The sequence below is a fragment of the Borostomias antarcticus genome, assembly GCF_949987555.1.
Source record: "Borostomias antarcticus genome assembly, chromosome: 3".
Taxonomy (NCBI): Eukaryota; Metazoa; Chordata; class Actinopteri; order Stomiiformes; family Stomiidae; genus Borostomias; species Borostomias antarcticus.
Genome location: NC_140236.1, coordinates 28,664,940 through 28,673,938, shown reverse-complemented (window position 1 = coordinate 28,673,938; position 8,999 = coordinate 28,664,940). Strand labels below are relative to the sequence as shown.

General features: G+C 42.3%; 1 long non-coding RNA gene across 1 annotated transcript; it reads right to left on the bottom strand.

The window, feature by feature from the left end:
- Positions 1 to 7,602: 7,602 nt before the first annotated feature.
- Positions 7,603 to 8,776, bottom strand: LOC311307408. Its single transcript, XR_014630365.1, has 3 exons — positions 8,647 to 8,776; positions 8,150 to 8,304; positions 7,603 to 7,969 (listed from the first exon to the last, which is right to left on the bottom strand). It is a non-coding gene; the product is annotated as an uncharacterized lncRNA (long non-coding RNA).
- Positions 8,777 to 8,999: the final 223 nt, after the last annotated feature.

Below are 8,999 nucleotides of genomic sequence, written 5' to 3'. Positions count from 1 at the left end.
AGGGCGAGAAAGATTTGTCCTCTGAGGAGTGGTGCTTGGTGGAGCTAAGCGACTTGTCTTTGCACTCATTAGTCTAGGGGTGGGAAAGTTCTGTTTGCATGCCGTGTAGGGCTGCCGGTGGCAACGATATTTAGTGGGTGATAGGGACGTTAGGCAGGGTGAGGGCAGTGGTAGTGGGATCTAGGAGTGCTTTCTTCCGCTCCCTGGCTTGGTGACGAGGCTCTCCTGCTATTTGTGGAGATGCCTCACCGCGCTGGACCGGCAGTCTTTACCCCTCAGACTAACAGAGACCGGACCAGCGCTACCTTTCTGACAGAAGCACAATGAATCTTATTACCTTTCTGACAGAAAAGCCTACAGTTCATATACTACCAGCTATAACAGCATTAACCTTTCTAACAGAAAGACAACTGATTACTATTACCTTTCTGACAGAAAGCCTACAGTTCATAGCCTACTACCAACTATAACAGCGGCTTTCTAACAGAAAGACAACTGATTACTATTACCTTTCTGACAGAAGGGCACAATTCATATTATATCCTTTCTGACAGAAAGCCTACAGTTCATTACTACCAGCTATAACAGCAGCATTAACCTTTCTAACCGAAAGACAACTGATTACTATTACCTTTCTGACAAAGCCTACAGTTCATACAGCCTAGCTATAACAGCAGCAAACTTTCTAACAGAAAGACAAGCAACTGATTACTATTACTTTTCTGACAGAAAGCCTACAGTTCATATACTACCAGCTATAACAGGGGCTTTCTAACAGAAAGACAACTGATTACTATTACCTTTCTGACAGAAGCGCACAATTCATATTATTACCTTTCTGACAGAAATAGATCGACGCACAGCACTAACGTTAGCTAAGCTTTCACTAACGTTAGCTAAGCTTTCTGGCAGAAATAGATTGATAATAGGCTACTATCTAGCTAACAGGACTTTTGTCACAAAAGATGGGTGTAAAATTCAACAAAAGGGGCTTAGCTAGCTGGCTAACGTAGTTTTCTTGACAGAATGTAGCTAAAAATCTAACATGCACGTTAGCTAAAATGTAGCTAGAAAGCAGCAAAAATGTAGCTGGGAAGGTATAAGAATCACTTTATCTTGCTAACTAATATATAGCTACAGACTAAAGAGTAAACAGTTTATGTATTTTGTGTTTCAAACGTCAATAGCGTTAATACTTACCAACGTATGATGAAGCAACCGTGAAATGAGCAAAGCAGATCATGGATGACAGATTTGAAATAGGCGCCTGGCTGCTGAAACGTTGCATTGATGCTATTGGCTGCTGCAGAAAAGGGGTTGGATTTCCGGTTTTTCTGGCAGAAAGCCCTGAAGGCAAACTTGCAAAATGTAAGGCCACTGGATTCTTGAAGTGTGTGTGTGTCAGATGATACTATACAGTATGTCTACCATAGTCACTCACTGAGGTGGGAAAGGTATAGAGACAGAGAGATAGTGTGTGTGTGTGTGTGTGTGTGTGTGTGTGTGTGTGTGTGTGTGTGTGTGTGTGTGTGTGTGTGTGTGTGCGCGCATGTGTTTGTGTAAGTGGATTGAATAGGCCCATTGACTCGGCCAAATCTCTGCTTGGATAAAAAAGTGAGGCCTAATGCTACTAATCTCTAGGTCACTGTGTAGACACTAATCTGGCCACAGATTAGAGTGAGTTCAGGTGTTTTTAGCGTTGAACTAGCTATTGTGTAGAAAAGTTGTGTGAATGTGTGTAGATATAATTCCTGCAAGGTATTGAGTTTAGCCCTGTAGGCCTACCACATTTTATGAGGCTGAATGGTTAAGATCGAAACGAAGCATGAGAAAAACAGCAGAATGCTGTCTTATGTTAGGCTAATGACTACGGCACCATCAACTAAATGGATGGGTCTGGAAAATCACAATAAAAATGTAACATATTATTATTATTATTTATTTTATTTTTATTATTATTTTTTATTATTATTATTAGCCTATTATTATTAAGTATGTTCTAATTTCTTCTACGTCTTCCTCCAGTCTTTCTCCGTCTCCTGGGAGATGTTCTGTGTCCTCTTCCTGTTTGTTGGCGCCTCTCAGATCTCTCTCTACATCTCTGCCTTTGTAGCTACTCGGTAAGCACGGGGCAGCGGGCTAGCCGTGGTCTAGAGCTGACAAGTTAAGGTCAGTCACTCACGCACTTATTTACAGGACTTGGGGACGCTATGTGAGTGCCCTATAGAGAGTGCCAGAGTGCCGTGGTCTCTAATGCACTTGGCGCTTGTTTCATTCATCTTGCTTTATTTAGCTAGACTTAAATTAAACTGTACCAACACAACTTTGCTATATTTGCAGTACACCTGGTATGTTGTGATGGAGGCTCCATTTGATTTCACAATTGTAAGTATATCATCAATTACGTGTTTTGGTCCAGGAAAGGCCTCCCCCTCTGTGGTCCTTTCCAAGAATGTTTCCCCTTTACCTTTGTTTTGTTTCTCTTTTTTTCTGTTATGAGGGTTTCAGTCAGGAGTTGTCATCATTCTTAGTTTGATGTAAACTTATGTGGCAAATATTGAGTTGGACATACAAATTAACTGAACTGTAAATGTATTGTATTCTTCTCTTTTACAGCAGGATCCCCAGGAAGAGGAAACATGATTAGGTCACCAAGTCCTCAACAGCTCCTGGTGGTCTCCATATGTCCTCAACAGCTCCTGGTGGTCTCCATGTGTCTTCAACAGCTCCTGGTGGTCTCCATGTGTCTTCAACAGCTCCTGGTGGTCTCCATGTGTCTTCAACAGCTCCTGGTGGTCTTGGTAGGTCCTCAATAGCTCCTGGTGGTCTCCATGTGTCTTCAACAGCTCCTGGTGGTCTGTGTGTCCTCAACAACTTAAACCATGCTTTAGCCCTGTCTGCTTCAGCAGAAAAGGGCATCTTAAATACTGCAGTGAAATGTTGTTGCTTAGAATCTTTTGGTTCTCTCCCGTCACTGACACTCCGATACTACTGTTGGTGCTAGCCATGATTTTTGCAACGTGAGTTTCAACATGCCCTCATGTGAACAGAACTCAAAATACCTTTTTTGGCATTAACCAATCGTTGTGATTTTAATAATTGAACTGCTATTGTGCATTGAGATTTAGGTAGCCTAAATATTTAGCTTATGGATGAAAATATGATCAAGAAACAACACCAAAAAATGTTGATCAAATGTTTGAGAGCTGTAGAATTGTTTCTGTGCGTCATTGTAATGGGATTTACACCTTTTTGTCTTGTAGACCGTGGCAAGAGCACACTCCTGGGAGTTGAGTGGGTGAGGATAAACTGCCACCGGATGCAAGGAAGGTCTATGAACCTCTTTATGTCCAGTTGGACTCCGGTTGGAAAAGCAGAAGGAAGTGGAAGAAAACCTCCTAAAATCCGAAAATGATGAAGAAATCAGGAAGTTCTGAAATGTTTTTGTTTGATTTTGAACTACAGCAAGACTACGAGTTGTTCATGACTGAAGTCAGAGACGAATGTGACATCCCTGTGTGTGCAAGGTTCGGTAGTGTATAAATGAATAAAACGTATGTGGTTGAGGTCTGTATACATTGTTGCCTTCAATTTATTACAAACTTGCTGAAATATATGCCCTGTTGTGTGTGCATGTGCGAGAGACAAGGTAAGATCAGATAGCCTTTATTAATCCCTGGGGGGGGGGGGTTAGGTTTGTTCATGTTAAATTCAATAAATATTACAAATAAAGTCCCTCTCCTATCCCATATCGTATTGTATATGCTGTTAATAATTTTGATTGAAATATTTTTGTGCTCTGGCAAACAACCAACACACTCCAGCCAGGATTTGCACCTGGAATCTTCCATCCAATGGATGGATGTGTTGCTATTACACCACAAGAGTTTGTGCAGGGGTCTGCATTGCGCTTGGCACAGCTACTTTTAGCTATGTTAGTGAAGAATCAAGGGAGAAATGTCTATTAGTATTACTGCTATGTATTTGATTTAATGTGTTTGTTAGTTTTCACGTGGACACTGTGTAGTCGATAGAGTGAGGGTGACAGCTGCTGCTGCTGCTGCTGTGGCCGTTCGGGGTAGTGGGTGTCAAGAGGTCACACTTAGGCCACAGGGGGGCCTCTCCTCTGGGTATCAATGGCACATCTCTATGGGACACTATCAACAGACACAACCCAGACTGACAACCAATGGTGATTAAGATATCATGTTAGGGTGACAGGCGACACATCTGTATGGTCACTCCTCCACCAATCTAGCTTCACTAGGCCCTAAACAGGCAGGCTTAGACGTGGGGGGTGGCTTTTAGCTATGTTAGTGTCGCCATGCTTACCTGTTCAGTCAGGGTGTGATATTCCGAACTATACTAACTGAATTACATTTTTGTTAAATGCACTAATTAAAATTAGTGTACCTACACAATAGGCTACTTTAAATAACTGCCTTCACTTGTATACTGTTGTGTGTCTTGTGTATTTTCATTACCTTATGTTATGTCATAAGGTAGGGACAATACACAAGATACACATAACAGTATACAAGTGAGGGCAGTTTAAAGTAGCCTATTGTATATGTAGAATGTATCACCGCTGTGACAACATCAAATACCCCCCCACTGACGATTAATAAAAGCTATGTTATCTCACGTCATCTTAGTCTTCAGTTGCGCCACAGTCTAGCACACCACAGTCCATCTTCAGATCCCACACCAGCACAGCATGAGCTCACCACCCCAATCCGCAGGTACAGGAAGATCTGGGCACCTTTCGCTGAGGAGAATATGGGTCAAACTTCATGTTGAATATAGTGACATACTTCCACCTGCGTTGAACACACACATGATCAATAATGGCCTAGGGAAGAATACATTGATCAATAATAACTTTGGTGGGCGTAACCTATGTGTGGGCGTAACTTTGCTGGGCGTAACCTATGTGTCTCCAGTCCCCCGCCAGATACTATTGGCCACTTGTGCCACCCTGGAAACGCCCCTGATTGTTCCCGGCTTTCACCGATTGGTTAAGGGCTTTCAAAAGAAGTAGTCAAGTAGCTAGCCGTAGAAATTGTGTTTGTAATCCGCCCCTCTCTACCTTGGGACCTGTTTTCCGTTTGTCACGCCTGTAAAGATTTGAAATAGCATTATCTTTTTATCCATCTGAAGAAAACAAGAGACAGGCTCTTAACTCTTTTTGAGTTAACAAACGTTTCCATCACAACCTCTTAATCTTCAATTCGGTAAGTAGGCCTATGCTATTTTTGTATAAGAATAGAGCTCAACGGTTTTGTGCTTCGGTTCAGAAAGTGAATTTCGCATAGGCATAGGGTTCGTTCTTTAAAATCGTAAAAGGGTTTTAAGCCTGGTGCCAAGTCAACACGCTAGCTGATGAATCGTGATCTTAGGGACCGTTCAAAATTCATGGGAGGGGATTTTAGTATATATTTGGTTAAAGAAGGAAGATCCGTCGATGCCGGTTCAACTAACCCGATCCACACGAGCCCGTGTAGCCTACTTTTGCAACCGTGCATTTGTCTTCGCGGTTGCCATTGTTCGTCCACATAACCGCGCTTTCGGGCCCCTGAAACCATGTTGGTTTGAATCCTGAGTCCAGGGTGAAGTTTTTGAAGTTTGACGTCAGAGCGACGGTAAACACAGGTAAAACAGTAAACATTGGCCGTGTCCGAATTGCATACTACTTGCTATATAGTAGGCGAGATGCAGCATGCTGCATCAAAACTGTGCATACTGTATTTCGCCTACTATATAGTAGGTACTATATAGTAGGCGAAATCGGCGAAAAAATGGGCGTAAATGTAGCATAGTCCAGAGCATACTGTTCCGGAAGTCGAGAGGTGATACGTCACTGGGCTGTGAGAAAAATAAAAAAAGATGGCGAACGAAGAGGTCTCCGGGACCGCAGCGGGAGTTTTCAAATGTAAGTATTGACTTAATTTGTCGATGGAAAAATTATTTTTCCGGACAGATATCTTAGTTATAACGACACAGAGCTACAAATGCAGTTTTGTGTATATAGGTGGGGTAGAAATGACATTTCGAAAAAGAACGTCATGATAGCTAGCTGCTTGCATTGATCTCTGTGGTGGACGTTACGTTAGCTAGCTAGCCCAGCTAACGTTAATAGGCTGCTAACGTTACAGGTGTTCAGACGGCTCTTGCTCAAAACGTATTCATGTCAAATCTTAGATGTTTCTATAGCTAGAATCGAGAGAAACAGACTAACATTTCCATGTAATATGACCATGATCGCTTAAGAAATGTGCAAGAAATGTCGAAATTGTGATGAGTTGTTAAATGGCAAACCTAAGCCACCGAGCCTAACGTTACTTGAAGTTGTTTAAACAATTGTCTGTTCATTCCATGATTTAAACGAGTTCAACTGTTCATATATCATATATTAATATTCATTGTCCCATAATACTTCTGGATGTATTACAGGGACCAACGACCACACCAGGGACGATGATCCTCTGGAGGACGGCTGAATGGGTGGCCCCCATCGCCTCTTCCAAGACCCCGTACCACTTCCACGAAGCGGCTGTGGCCTCCCCTCCCTCTGTGCTGACCCCAGTTCTGGGGCTCTTTAGGTCCTATGAGGTTAGATAAGTTTTCTAGTGTCATACAAACTGTGAGTCCCTATCAATATCTTTGCTATCATGTAGCCTGTAGATCAAAATCACCTTGTACATGGCTACAAGGTTCTCTGCGTGCTTTATCCAGGCTGTCTCCGTCGTCCCCTGCAGCCCAGCTTCTAAGATGTAGGTCCTACATAAATCAATATCCAAAGTAAACAGACCGCTGGATTGCTTCTGAACAACAATGCATACGTTAGTTAACTTACTCCAAGCCTTTCAGCGTGGTTTCTCTTCCCCGTAAACAGGGAAGAGTTGGCCGTCCTCCAGAGGGAGGACCGGCTGATGTTGAATGGGGGAGAGAGAAGGCAGAGATGAAGGCTGAGTGGAGGGAGGAAAGGGGGTTGTTTAAGGAGAGGGAGGACCGGCTGATGTTGCTTCTAGAAGCCTCAGTCAAAAAAAACTGTTTTATCTTGTTCCATTATTGTTTTTGTTATTTTTTATTAAATGTATTTTCTTGAATTAAATTGGTGTTTGTGTGTCATTCCTTGTAATGTCTTCCCAGTCAAAGAACAAATGTCACTATACCTAAAACCAGTCATTAGAGTAAAAGAACATTCCTAATGGACATTGTAGTTTGCAATTAGGCATAAAAGACGGAACACACATGTTGGTTCACAATGCTTCATTGGAATTATTCAGAGACGGTTATGAAAGCTTCAGTTTAATGTGTCTGACTAACGACTACTTGATAAGGGAGTTACATGTCCAAAGCGCTCTGCGTGTTGTAAGACCTTCCAAGTTACTGTACATGACCTGTAGACATATCAAGACAATGTGTCTGATGTGTAGATATTACACTTTGTTGAAATGTTAATACATCAAGAAGTAACCTTTACATGTATAATGGAAGAAACACAACCATAAACATTTCTTGGATATTTTTATTACACAATGGTCTTCAAATATACTTTTGACTTGTTTATATTTGGTCAGATCATTAGCTTTCCTTGCAAAAGGTACTGACAGGAGAACGCTGATCTGTTGTCTCCCCCCAAAATACTTAAACTGATTACTATGTACAGTGTTACACATACATTTAAATACAAATACATTTAAACAAATGCCTCAAGGCTGCCTATAACCAACTGATCAGTGTTTAAAGCCTCAAGGCTGTCTATAAGGAACAAGGTAAAGCACACTCATGAACTGATAGACTGACTACTTATGGCAGGATGTGGGTAGTCGTGCTCACCAAGAGCTGGGATCCAGGCAGCTTGTGCTGGTGCTGATGCTGCCGCTGCGAGACACTTTCTGAGGCCATCTCCAGGGTTGGGATGATCTGCAGCAGCAGGACCATGGCCCCCATCAAGGTCTTCAACCTTTAAATGGTTAAATGCAATTAGGCCTACTGTAAGTCGCTTAGCAGACACACAAAAGTGTCTGCTAAATAAATGACTAAGGTAATGCTGGCAAGATGACAAGACCATTGTAAAGGGTGAGTACTGAGAAAAGCTCTAAATGCAATGAATTATTATTATTGTTATTGCTATTATTAGCACCTCCATGGTCTTGCCCCATCCTCCTGACCATCACCAAGGTTCCTCTGTGTCGATTTTGACAATCTGAAGTCCCTCCTTGTGTCCAGCCGTCAAAATAGGTCCTCAGCAGGGACGTGGAGGTTGACTTGGTGAGGACCTCTGTCTTCCATGTGAGCCTACAGGGGGAATATTATTAGGGCAAACTTTAACTCATTTGTGCGTATGGCATATACTTGTCTTTACAATGTGATAATAGATAGATGTCATTATCTGTAGAGCTAAAATGTAACATTACAAAGCAGGCGTGTAGTGATGAGTAAACCCAGGTAAACTCAGTTTACCCACCTCTTTAAAATGAGTTGAGTTTTATTGTTTTGCTTACCTGCCTCTCAGAATCTATTTAATATAACATCCCTGGTACAAATGTAACAGTATAGCTAGCCCCAAGCCAGCACATGCGGGGCTATCAACTAACCTAGCTAACTAGCGTAGCTAGCAAGCTAACGTTCAATATTTACCTCAACTACAAGCATGTCGAGAAGATCTCATGACGGCTCTTCTCCTTGCAGCGCGAACACGACTTCTCCTGGCGGCAGCAGCAGCCGCACATCCCATGACAGGAAAAGGCTACATTTTTGTGGATAATACACAACATGATCACAGAAAACACGGATAATTGTACCACAGCTTCGCGGGAGTAAACAGTATCGTATCCCGTCACTTCCGCTGGATGACTCGAGTAGCATGCTGTATTTTCTCGCATACTACACGCGTTTTGTGGAACAGTAGGTACTATATAGTATGCAGTATGCATACTATATAGTGCCTACTATATAGCATGTAGCAGGTAGTATGCAATTCGGACACGGCC